The 12,621-nt window shown below is 52.1% G+C and overlaps 1 protein-coding gene across 6 annotated transcripts in view; it reads left to right on the top strand.

The window, feature by feature from the left end:
- The first annotated feature begins 10,851 nt into the window (after positions 1 to 10,851).
- Positions 10,852 to 12,621, top strand: part of LOC102939683 (adhesion G protein-coupled receptor E3) — a 30,557-nt gene continuing 28,787 nt past the window's right edge. For 3 of the 6 annotated variants that reach the window (XM_037887897.2, XM_043533069.1, XM_037887896.2), the window contains exon 1: positions 10,854 to 11,769. The gene's annotated coding sequence lies outside the window, so the exon portion shown is untranslated. Of the gene's footprint in view, positions 11,770 to 12,621 lie in introns of all 6 variants that reach the window. The other 3 variants (XM_043533067.1, XM_043533068.1, XM_043533066.1) reach the window with 3 other exon arrangements.

The raw sequence follows: 12,621 nt of genomic DNA, 5'->3' as shown, positions 1-12,621 counted from the left end.
CTAGTGGCCCAGTAACGAGGCCTGCTCTGCTAGCAGGTGACACTTTCCCCAGACCTGTGTTGATCTGGATAATTCAAAATAAAAAAATCTGTCTGTTTGTGGGGGGAATTTAATGAACCCTTGAGTTTTGGGGTGAAAATGCCACAAACCCCCATTCAGGGAGAGGGCAGCCTGCCTTCCTTGGAGGCCATGTTGTTCCCTTCTTTTTCTTGAGACCCCCCTTTATGCAGCTCTGGTGCCATCAAGGGGCCATAAAGGGAACGTAATCTCCCACACACACACACACTTGCCCAGGGCTCAAGGGCCTGGAGAAGAGCAGAAAAGCCTCCTACGTAGGGGTGGGGCAGGAGCACAGCTGGGCTTGGCTATTTTTGGCTGCCCACAACACCGCAGGGGCCTGAGCATAAGTTAGACCAACCCTGAGGCTGCTCTAGGTTATGTTGCGGGGGAACCCGGTTACCAGATAGCACATAGATGGGAGCATCTCAGCCAGAACCGGTGGCCCAACGGCTTGAGGGCTCTTCTCTTCCTTCCCTTTCAGGTTTTGGGCCACAGGGGAGCCCAATAACATGTACAGTTTTCACATCAGAGATGAGGACTGCGCCCACCTGCACGAGGACGGCCGGTGGAACGACGAGCCCTGCAACTTGCACTACAGGTGGATCTGCGAGAAAGCTGCTTCTGTGTAAATGGCCGGAGTCCCGCCCTTACTCTGAGCACTGGCTGAAATGTACCCCGGCCCATGAGGCCTGTGAACCGTTCCAGCCCCACACCAGTCCGTTCGGGTTGCCAGCTTACTCTAATGGCACAAAACTGAACATCCTTGCCGTGCCCCAGCCCTGAGGCCCCACTCACACCATCCCCCCCTCCCTCCATTGCTCGCTCTCCCCCACCCTCACTCACTTTCACCAGGCTGGGGCAGGGGGCTGGGGTGCAGGAGGGGGTGAGGGCTCCGGCTGAGGGTGCGGGCTCCAGGCTGGGGCCGAGTTATTCAGAATGCAGGAGGGGCCTCAGGGCTGGGGCAGGGGGTTGGAGTGTGGAAGGGGGTGCAGGCTCCGGGTCGGGTTGCGATCTCCAGGCTGTGGCCAAGGGGGTTGGGGTTCGGGAGTGGGTGCGGGCTTCTGTTGGAGGTGTGGGCTCTGGGGTGGGGCCGGGGATGAGTGATTTGGGGTACAGAAGGGGGATCAGGGCTAGGACAGGGGGCTGGGGTGAAGGAAGTGGTGCGGGCTCTGGGAGGAAGGATTTGGGTGTGGGAGGGGGTTTGGGGTGAGGGCTTCTGCCAAGCAGCGCTTGCTTCAGAAGGCTCCCAGAAGTGGCCAGCATGTCTGGCCCCTAGGCAAATGGGCAGGGGGCTCAGCATGCTGCCTGCACACGCGGGCACCATCCTCGCAGCTCCTGGCAAATGGGACCTGTGGAGCTGGTGCTTGGGGCGGGGGCCGTGCCCCTACACCTAGGAGCTGGATATGCTGGCCGCTTCCAGGAGCCACCTGGAGCCAGGGCAGGTAGGGAGCCTGCCTTTGCCCCACTGTGCCACAGTCTGGACTTTTAGCGGCCCGGTCAGTGGTGTTGACTGGAGCCGCCAGGGTCCCTTTTCAACTGGGCGTTCCACTCAAAAACCAGACACGTGGCAACCCTACAGCCCAGAGGGCTCGTGTGCTCCCTCTCCATACAGGGGCGAATTTCTCTCGCGGCAGCCACCCACCGGAGATGCTCCACGCTCTGCCGGTGCCACCCTGTCCCCCGTTCACCACTGCTTCATGTTTACAAACTTGCTGTTCGCAGTGCAAGCCCCTTCTCCCCTGCGATCCCTGCTGCCTGCATCCGGCCCCCGTGTTTCCCGCCCGCTCTGAACCCCCATCGCTGTGTGAACCCAGCGGTGCCCATTTTGGTGCCATATGGGGGAGGAGGCAGCTGGGGGCAGTGGTTAAAACGGGGGGGCTGGGAGTCAGGTCTCAGCTCCAGGTGGCTGCTCCCCGCCGTGCTCTGCTGACCCTCCTGTGAAATGGGGCTGAGAATGCCTCCTCCAGCTGTGGGCCGGGCGAGCTGGCGAATGGAGGCTTTAGACCCACCTTGAGATGCTTGTGTGGTTGTGGCCATGTGAGTGGAGAGGGCCCTCAGTGCTACGCGGGCTGCGGAGGGCGACCCTGTGTGGAATGCAGCTACCTTGGACTCAGAACACGTGCTGGTGTAAACTGACTTGTTTCTCTGTGTAATTCTGCGTGTGCACTGACCAGAGGGCTGAGATGTACGTACACACACGCACAGACAGGCTGTGCTGGGACTGCAGGAGGTCTCTTCTCATCTGCAGCCAGAGGCTGGTGGCAGCCCCATGATCTGCTGGGAGCCACTGGGGATCACACTGAGCTGAAGTGGAATAAAAATGGTGCCTAGCTCTCATGCTGGGCCCTGCCCAGGGGTGAGAAGGGATAACAGTCTCAATCCCGGCATGATTCCGGGAGCTGAGGCCCTAGCCATGGGCTTGTAGCACCTATGCCTTCATCCAGCCATGGGCCTCATATAGGCGGAGGATTAGGAGGAACAGGCCAACAGCCACACTGGGTCAGACCAATGGTCCACCTAGCCCAGTGTCCTGTCTCTGACAGTGGTAAGTGTCCGATGCTTCTGGCAGGTGGAGGTTTAGGGACACCCAGAGCATGGGGTTGTGTCCCTGAGCATCTTGGCTAATAGCCATTGCTGGACCTGTCCTCCAGGAACTTATTCTTTTTTGAACCCTGTGTGACAGGGTCCGGCCAGGTGGCTACAGGAGGGTAATAGAAGGCAGATATATTAGCCCCAGATTAAGTAGGTCCCTTTGCCCTGGGTAAGGTACCGGGAAGGTTCGAGAAAAATCAGGAACCTTCTGGAGACAATGAAGACAGACAGGCTGATTAGAACACCTGCAGCCAATCAAGAAGCTGCTAGAATCAATTAAGGCAGGCTAATCAGGGCACCTGGGTTTAAAAAGGAGCTCACTTCAGTTTGTGATGTGCGTGTGAGGAGCTGGGAGCAAGAGGCACTAGGAGCTGAGAGTGAGAAACGCGGACTGTTGGAGGACTGAGGTGTACAAGCATTATCAGACACCAGGAGGAAGGTCCTATGGTGAGGATAAAGAAGGTGTTGGGAGGATGCCGTGGGGAAGTAGCCCAGGGAGTTGTAGCTGTCGCACAGCTGTTCCAGGAGACACTCTAGACAGCTGCATTCCACAGGGCCCTGGGCTGGAACCCGGAGTAGAGGGCGGGCCCAGGTTCCCTCCAAATCCTCCCAACTCCTGGTCAGACACAGGAGGAGTCGACCTGGACTGTGGGTTCAGAGTAACATCCAAGCTGAGGGCTGCCATGAAGCTCCAAGGCGAGCAAATCCGCCAATAAGCGCAAGACCCACCAAGGTAGAGGAGGAACTTTGTCACACCTGTTATGCTTTTGGCCTTCACAATTCCCTTTGTGAGTTTTAAATCTGCTGCCTAATAATTTCCTTGGACAACGCCTGGTTCTTGCAGTGGGGTAAATAACACTTCCCTAGTCACTTCCTCATGATGTCACAGCCCTCTATCATATCCCCCCAAGTGTCTCTTTTCCAAGCTGAACAGTGCAAGTCTTTCCAATCTGTCCTCATACAGAAGTTGTTCCAGCTCCCTAATAATTTCCATTGCCCTTCTCTGCATCTTTTCCAATTCTAATATATCCTTTCAGAGATGGGGCACTCAGGATTGCATGCAGTATTCAAGGTGTGGTCGTACCATGGCTCTAAATAAAGGCACAATGATATTTTCTGTTTCATCATCTAGCCCTTTCCTAGTGGTTCCTAACGTTCTCTTGGCTTTTGCGACGGCTGCTGCACATTGAGTGGATGTTTTCAGAGAACTCTCCACGATGACGCCAAGATCCGTTTCTTGCGTAGTAACAGCTAGTTTAGACACCATCGGTTTGTGTGTGCAGTTGGGATTATGTTTGCCAATGTGCATTACTTTGCACTTGTCACCACTGAATGTCATCTGCCATCTTGTTGCCCAGTCACCCAGTTTCCTGGGATCCCTTTGTATCCCTTTGCTGTCAGCTTTGGCCTTAACTAGCTTGAATAGTTTTGTATTGTCTTCAAATTTTGCCACCTCACTGTTCACCCCCTATACTCACACCAGGAAATACTGTGTGATGCTGCCACTGGGAATCTCTTCCCTGGGGGCAGATTGGGAGCTCCATGGCTAGGGACATTTGCCTAACCCATATGGCCATACCCTGTCTCCCTGCAGTGGTGGGACCCCAGAGGGATGTTTCTGAGCCTGCTACTGCAGTGCTTCTTTTAGCTCAGGTCGTAGCAGCTCACCCCAGAGGTCCAGGGTTCAATCCCTGATCCCGACAACCCAGCCAGTTATGCCATATTTAAAACTAGCCTGGGGAGAATAGTCCTGCTCTGGGACGATGGACCAGATGGGACCTAACAGAGCTGTTCCCACTTTGATACTGTGACTCACTCAGGGTCACCACCGCCCGACGCAGGAGGCAGGGTGATGGGGCGGGGCCCTGACATTGCCCACGCAGGCCTCACCACAGGAGCGCCTGTATAAGACACCCTCTTACGGGGCAGGAAGCCCAGTTGGAACTAACAGCAGAGCACACGGGGCACCCACCCAGCCCGCTACCCTTGGCCCCAGAGAGAAAGACACCTGCATGACTGAGAGATCCAAGGGGACCCAGAGGAGATCATAGAATCATAGAATCATAGAATATCAGGGTTGGAAGGGACCCCAGAAGGTCATCTAGTCCAACCCCCTGCTCAAAGCAGGACCAAGTCCCAGTTAAATCATCCCAGCCAGGGCTTTGTCAAGCCTGACCTTAAAAACCTCTAAGGAAGGAGATTCTACCACCTCCCTAGGTAACGCATTCCAGTGTTTCACCACCCTCTTAGTGAAAAAGTTTTTCCTAATATCCAATCTAAACCTCCCCCATTGCAACTTGAGACCATTACTCCTCGTTCTGTCATCTGCTACCATTGAGAACAGTCTAGAGCCATCCTCTTTGGAACCCCCTTTCAGGTAGTTGAAAGCAGCTATCAAATCCCCCCTCATTCTTCTCTTCTGCAGACTAAACAATCCCAGCTCCCTCAGCCTCTCCTCATAAGTCATGTGCTCTAGACCCCTAATCATTTTTGTTGCCCTTCGCTGGACTCTTTCCAATTTATCCACATCCTTCTTGTAGTGTGGGGCCCAAAACTGGACACAGTACTCCAGATGAGGCCTCACCAGTGTCGAATAGAGGGGAACGATCACGTCCCTCGATCTGCTCGCTATGCCCCTACTTATACATCCCAAAATGCCATTGGCCTTCTTGGCAACAAGGGCACACTGCTGACTCATATCCAGCTTCTCGTCCACTGTAACCCCTAGGTCCTTTTCCGCAGAACTGCTGCCTAGCCATTCGGTCCCTAGTCTGTAGCGGTGCATTGGATTCTTCCATCCTAAGTGCAGGACCCTGCACTTATCCTTATTGAACCTCATCAGATTTCTTTTGGCCCAATCCTCCAATTTGTCTAGGGCCCTCTGTATCCTATCCCTACCCTCCAGCGTATCTACCACTCCTCCCAGTTTAGTATCATCCGCAAATTTGCTGAGAGTGCAATCCACACCATCCTCCAGATCATTTATGAAGATATTGAACAAAACGGGCCCCAGGACCGACCCCTGGGGCACTCCACTTGACACCGGCTGCCAACTAGACATGGAGCCATTGATCACTACCCGTTGTGCCCGACAATCTAGCCAGCTTTCTACCCACCTTATAGTGCATTCATCCAGCCCATACTTCCTTAACTTGCTGACAAGAATGCTGTGGGAGACCGTGTCAAAAGCTTTGCTAAAGTCAAGAAACAATACATCCACTGCTTTCCCTTCATCCACAGAACCAGTAATCTCATCATAAAAGGCGATTAGATTAGTCAGGCATGACCTTCCCTTGGTGAATCCATGCTGACTGTTCCTGATCACTTTCCTCTCGTGTAAGTGCTTCAGGATTGATTCTTTGAGGACCTGCTCCATGATTTTTCCAGGGACTGAGGTGAGGCTGACTGGCCTGTAGTTCCCAGGATCCTCCTTCTTCCCTTTTTTAAAGATGGGCACTACATTAGCCTTTTTCCAGTCATCCGGGACTTCCCCCGTTCGCCACGAGTTTTCAAAGATAATGGCCAAGGGCTCTGCAATCACAGCCGCCAATTCCTTCAGCACTCTCACCTCAACAGGTCACCTGTTCCTGTGCTGAACCATCCTTAGAGTTAGAAAGTTTTTTCCTAATATCTAACCTAACTCTCCCTTGCTGCTAACTAAGGCAATTTCTTCTTGTCCTACCCTTGGTGCACATGGGCACCAATTGATCACAGTCCTCTTTATAACAACCTTTTGCATATTTGCAGATTGTTATCATGTCCCCCCTGTGCCATCTCTTCTCTGAACAAAACATGCCCAATTCTTTCAACCTTTCCTCAAAGGTCATGTTTTCTAAACCTCTGATCATCAGGGCCGCCCGGAGGGGCGGGGGGGCGGGGAGGCAAGTGGGGCAATTTGCCCCAGGCCCCCAGGCCCCACAGAATACTATAGTATTGTATTATCTGTTGCTCTCCTCTGGACTCTGTACAATTTGTCCTCATCCTTCCTGAAGCGCAGCACCCAGGCCTGGGCACGGTTCTCCCATGCTGAGTAGAAGAGAACAGTCACCTCCCATCTCTGACCCATCCCACTCCTGGTCAAGGTGATCCAGGTGCAGCGGGAGCCGGAGAGTGCTGCCATCACGGCCATGAACATGGCCCACCAGTCCCAGCAGGCGTCGAGCCTGGAGACCAAGGAGCCCTAGGCTAGCCTCCGGGCCCTGATGCTGGGGGAGCCAGGGAGGCTTGGTGGTGGAGATGGCCTTCCCCGTCCACGCCACCGCGCCCCACGCTGCCCCCTTCTATGGCATCAAGAAGATCAGCATCATGGCCAAGCCCTGCGGGGAGAAGGCAGGCCCGGGCAGCAGAGCCTCGCCAGGTAGGGCCCAGGGCAGGCCTCGGGGGGGTGGTGCCCCATGGCCTTCCTCCCCCATCAGGCTAGGGAGCTCCCTGCCCCCTGGTCAGTTCTGGGGTGGGGATAATTGAGGGACCAATCTAATTGGAGGGGAAATGCCTCATGTCCATGACCTCCATGACATAACTGTAGCCTTAACCATGAGAAAACTCCTACCCCAGAATATATTGGGCAGTGTCCTTTGCCTCAGTTTCTCCCCTGGCGGTGTGAAAGTCCAACAAATTCTCCTTTAACCTGCCTTTGCCCTTTCCCTCCCCTGCACCCCACTCACCAAAACTTCCACTTTTTAAAGGATCCCTTTTTGCCTCTCACTGCTTCTTGCACTTTGTTGTTTAGCCGTGGTGGCACTTTTTTGTTTCTCTTACTATGTTTTTTAATTTGGAGTCTGTGTTTAAATTGAGCCTCTATTAAAGTGTCTTTAAAAAGTTTCCATGCAACTTGTAGAGAGTTCACTTTCAGCGCTGTACCTTTTAATGTCTCTTTAACTAACTTCCTCATTTTTGTGTAGTTCCCCTTTCTGAAATTAAATGCTCCCGTGCTGGGTTGCTGTGGCATTCCCCCGACCCAGGGATGGTAAATTTAATTATATTATGGTCACTATTACCAGCGGTTCCGCTATATTCACCCCTTGCACCAGATCCAGTGCTCCACTTAGGACTAAATCAAGAATTGCATCTCCTCTTGTGGGTCGCAGGACTAGCTGCTCCAAGAAACAGTCATTTAAGGTGTCCAGAAACTTTATCTCTGCATCCAGTCCTGAGGTGACCTGTACCCAGCCAATCTGGGGTAGTTGAAATCCCCCATTATTACTGAGGTTTTTATTGTTATAGCCTCTCTAATCTCCCTGAGCGTTTCACAGTCACTATCACCATCCTGGTCAGGTGGTCAGTAGTACCCCTCCCCCCCACTGCTATATTATTATTCGAGCATGGAATTACTATCCATAGAGATTCCATCATACAGTTTGGTTCATTTAAGATTTTTACTTCATTTGACTCAATGCTTTCTACTGCCACTCCCCCAGCAGCGTGACCTGTTCTGTCCTTCCGATATATTTTGTACCCTGGTATTACTGTGTCCCATTGATTATCGTCATTCCACCAACTTTCTGTGATGCCCATTATATCCATATCCTCATTTAATAGGACACACTCTAGTTCACCTATCTTATTATTTAGACTTCTAGCATTGGTGTATAAGTACTTTAAAAACCTGTCACTTTTTAGCTGTCTGCCATTGCATGATCTAATTGAATGGGACTCTTTTTCATTTGTCTGTTTCTCATCAGATCCTACCTGTATTTTAGCATCTTCCATCCTCACATGTTGGCTTTCCCTCAGCCCTTAGTTTAAAAAGTGCTCTATGACCTCTTTAATTTTAAGTGCCAGCTATCTGGTTCCATTTTGGTTTACATGGAGCCCATCCTTCCTGTAGACTCCCCCTTTCCCAAAAGGTTCCCCAGTTCTGAATAAATCTAACCCTCTCCTCCCTACACCATCATCTCATCCATGCATTGAGACCCTGCAGTTCTGCCTGTCTAACTGGCCATACGCATGGAACCCTAACCCTAACCCGAGACTTCAATCTCTTACCCAGCAGCCTAAATTTTGCCTCCAGGATCTCTCTCCCATCCTTTCCTATGTCACTGGTACCTACATGTATCACGACCACCTGCTCCTCTCCAGCACTACACATACGTCTGTCTAGATGTCTTGAGAGATCTGCAACCTTCGCACCAGACAAGCAAGTCACCATGGGGTTCTCCCAGTCATCGCAAACCCAGCTATCTATGTTTCTAATGATTGAATCCCCCCTTACCATTGCCTATCTCTTATCAATAACTGGAGTTCCCTCCCCTGGAGGGGTATCCTCAGTGTGAGAGGATACCATGGCATCCTCTGGAAGGAGGGTCCCAACTATGGGATTGTTTCCCTCTGCTCCACTTCGATGTTCTCCTTCCCTGAGCCTTTCATCCTCCTCAATAGCACAGAGGCTGTTGGACCGGAGGTGGGACCGTTCTGCCTTGTCCCAGGAATCCTCCAGCAGCCTAAGGACCCCACTAAATGGATGCTTGCGTACAAACTGCTAAGATGCTTGCCAGACCCAAGTGACTATTTTCCCAAGACCAATGTAGACGTCTCATCCCTTTGCTTTGTTTCCATCCCCCAGCTGCTCAGGAGCCGGCTATAGCATTTCTCCAGGTTTGAAACTGTTGGTAAATTTCAGGCTGAAATGTAATTTACAGCTGAGGCCCCCATTCTCTGCTGTGCCCTTTCTGGGAAGGGGGCCCTCGGGGAATCTCATTGGCAGATACTACACCAGCCTTGTTGGGGGCTGGAGCAGCCGTGGTGGGGGGCAGAGGACGGGGGCTGATTTAAACCTCAATGGCTGATAATGGTCGCTACAGTCCATCCCTGCCCTGCCTCCTATGCTGGAGCTGGAGGAGAGGCTGGCTCAGGGGCTACCTACGCTGGCCCCACCCTGCTGGGGCCTCCCCTCCCTCGGGGACATGCAGTCAGTGTCCGTACACAGGGAGCTGAGGGGCTCAGGGGCTCAGACCGGCAGAGCATATAGCAAATATCATGGTTCCTATTCCCTGTTCACTCTCACTGGCTGTAACAGCAACTGTGCCCAGAAACCTGATGGATGGAGGCCAGGTGTCCACAAATGTCACTGGGTGAGTGGAGGCCGGGTGCTCAAAACCTGATTGATGGGGGAAGTGGGTTCACCCAAGCCTGATTGTGGGGGTGGGACCATCTAAAATCTTCTCTGTTCAGGGCTGCTTTTCTGCCAGAGTGTCTCCTCCAGCAGAGAAGAACTCGTGCAGCTGCTGGATAAAGGATTCTCCATCAACAGCTCTTCTTCTCCCGCTCCCTCCCCTGCAACCTCCAGCAAAACATGAAAAAGACTTTGGAAATGAAACGCACAAAAGAAGGGAAATAAAAAGTTCAGCCAGCTACGAGCACATGCCCGCAACTTCTCCACTCCAGGCAGGTTGCACTGTTACCCTGACTACTGCGCCACCCCCTGCAAACTTAGCGCTGCCCCCCCGCCCCCCAGGAACGCCAGCCTTTCGTCAGCCATGTGCACTCAGCCCTTCGCCAAATGACTCTGCCAACAGAACCAGCTACGGCACCAAACAGCCACAGCCACGAGAGCTGGGGGAGAACTGATCTGGGCAGGGGAGCAGAGTTCAGGTCGCAGGGCGCAGTCTGTGGCGTGCGGGGATGTGTAACTCAGCCAGGGGTAAGCAGGGAGCCTCACTAGCTCTTGGTGTCTGGGATTTGGCTTGGTAGTCTGGTTCCAGCAGCCTCCGCCCTGAGTCTGAGCTCAGTTTCCTCAGGGTAGACGGAGGGTCGTTTCTGACGAGCGTCCTCATTTTTAATAAACGCCCCATTTCTAATCCCTGGGCTCATTCTGGGCACGACTCCACCCCAGAGCAGGTGGCAGTTCATAATATAAAGCTGGATCCTCAGCTGGTGTAAATGGGTGTGTGGACTCCTTTGGACTGAGGCCGATTTACACCAGTTGGGGATCTGGGAATATCTGTAATTCTACACTGGTAACTTGTGTTTGTGAATCTAACCCTTAAGGGTGCCTAGGGATGTGTTGTTCTCAAGTTGACAGAGGAGGAAAGAAGGCAGGTGAACCATGCCACACTGCTCAGCACAATCCAGACAGGACAGAGCTCGTCACCAGGAAACATCTGAGAAAGGGGAAGTCACTGAGCAGAAACTTTATATGGGCAAAACCCACATGTGTGCAGTGTTTTTTCTCAGTGGAAGGTTGACCTCTTTGGAGGAAGCATGTTTATGACACGGATTGGACCAGAGCTGTTCCTCTAGGTGGGAGCCACAAGAAAAGGGAACCTGGTAAGATCCACACATGAGAGTGATCATAGGAGGAGGAGCTTGAGTGTATTTCTCTGCCTCTCTTCACCTTGAGCTCACAGACAACAGGATGGGAGGACTGGAGAGCCCCAAGTCCTGACAAGTCACTCCCTTGAAGACCCTGACGTATGGGACCATCAACAAGGACCATCTCTCTGGAATCAGGGCTTGCAGCAGAGCCAGTCTCCAGGCAACCTAACAAGCGCAGCTGGCCTGTACCAGCTGCCTAATTGGCGGGAAGGGTCAGCAGACGGGCTTTTAAGTCCACCAGTAGCAGTTCAGTAGCTGCTCAAAGCTTTTGCCACAGCTATGATAGCTCCGGCCTTGGTCCAGCCCTGCTCCTGCCTTCCCTCTCTCCAGGTAATCTGGTTCTGACCCTCGGCTCCGACCCCAATTCTGATCCTGGGTTCTGACTCCTGGCTCCTGCCCCTAGCTCTGACCCTTGCCACTGGCATTTGGCTCCTGGCTCTGACCTACGGCTCCGGTTCTTGGCTGCCGGGTCCTGCTGTGACCACTAGACCTGACTGCCCACATCCTGCTCTCTGACACCGTCAAGCATGGGTAGTCATTAGCTGCCTCTTTCGTCTTCTTCCTGTGTTAACCCTGTTCCTATGGCACCATCTGGAACAGGACTGATGTTCTGTCTGCATCTCCAAGACGACAGCTGCAGACAAGAGCTATAATTACACCTGTGACTTGGACAACACCAGCTCACGCATAAGTGTGATCTGGATAAAGATCTGTTCTTTTGTTTGTTTTTTGTTAAGAAGAGCTACGTCTCAGAAAATGACTTAAGCATTACAACTGCACCACCTTAGAAGACTACTTACAGCAGTAAGTGCAGAGGGAGCCATTTAGGGATCTGGGGCAAAAATTGGGGATTGGTCCTGCTTTGAGCAGGGGCTTGGACTTGATGACCTCCTAAGGTCCCTTCTAACCCTGATATTCTATGATTCTAACCCCAGGACTCTGACACCTCCAACCATTATGTTAGCAACCAACCACTCAATATGGGCACCTCTTAAGTTTCACTGAATGCGGGATTTAAAAGGTTGTGACCAGATACTTCACACCAGTTAATTTTAATGAGAGGGATGGAACACTGGCCAGAATAGGGAAATAACAGATAAGTTAACAGATTAAGAATATTTAACTAAGTTAGATCTATGCAACTCGGCAGGGCCTGATGAAATTCACCCTAGAGTACTTAAGAAACTAGCTGAAGCAACCTCCGAACCATTAGCGATTATCTTCCAGAACTCATGGAGGATGGGTGAGGTTCATAACAAGGGCACACTTCAAAAAAAGGTAAAAAGGAGCTCTTAGGGAAGAATAGACCAGACAGCCTAACTTCAATACCCAGAAAGATAGTGGAACAAATGATTGAACTACCAATTTATTAAAACCTAGAGGATAATAGGTGATAAGTAATAACCAACATGGATTTGTCAAGAACAAGTCATGCCAAACAAACATAATTGCCTTCTTTGATTGGGTACCCAGTCTAGTGGATGGGGGGAAGCGGTGGACGTGATGTATCCTGAATTTAGTATTCTTTTGACACAGTCCCACATGACATTAAGGAAATATGGACTAGATGAAATTACCAGAAGGAGGGTGCAAAGCTAGTTGGAAGTCCTTACTCACAGGGTAGGTATTGGGACTCACTGGCTCGGCAGCAACACT

This window comes from Chelonia mydas, chromosome 20 (genome assembly GCF_015237465.2).
Source record: "Chelonia mydas isolate rCheMyd1 chromosome 20, rCheMyd1.pri.v2, whole genome shotgun sequence".
Classification (NCBI taxonomy): domain Eukaryota; kingdom Metazoa; phylum Chordata; order Testudines; family Cheloniidae; genus Chelonia; species Chelonia mydas.
Note: the sequence above shows the minus strand (reverse complement) of the source record. Positions and strands in the feature narration are given on the sequence as shown.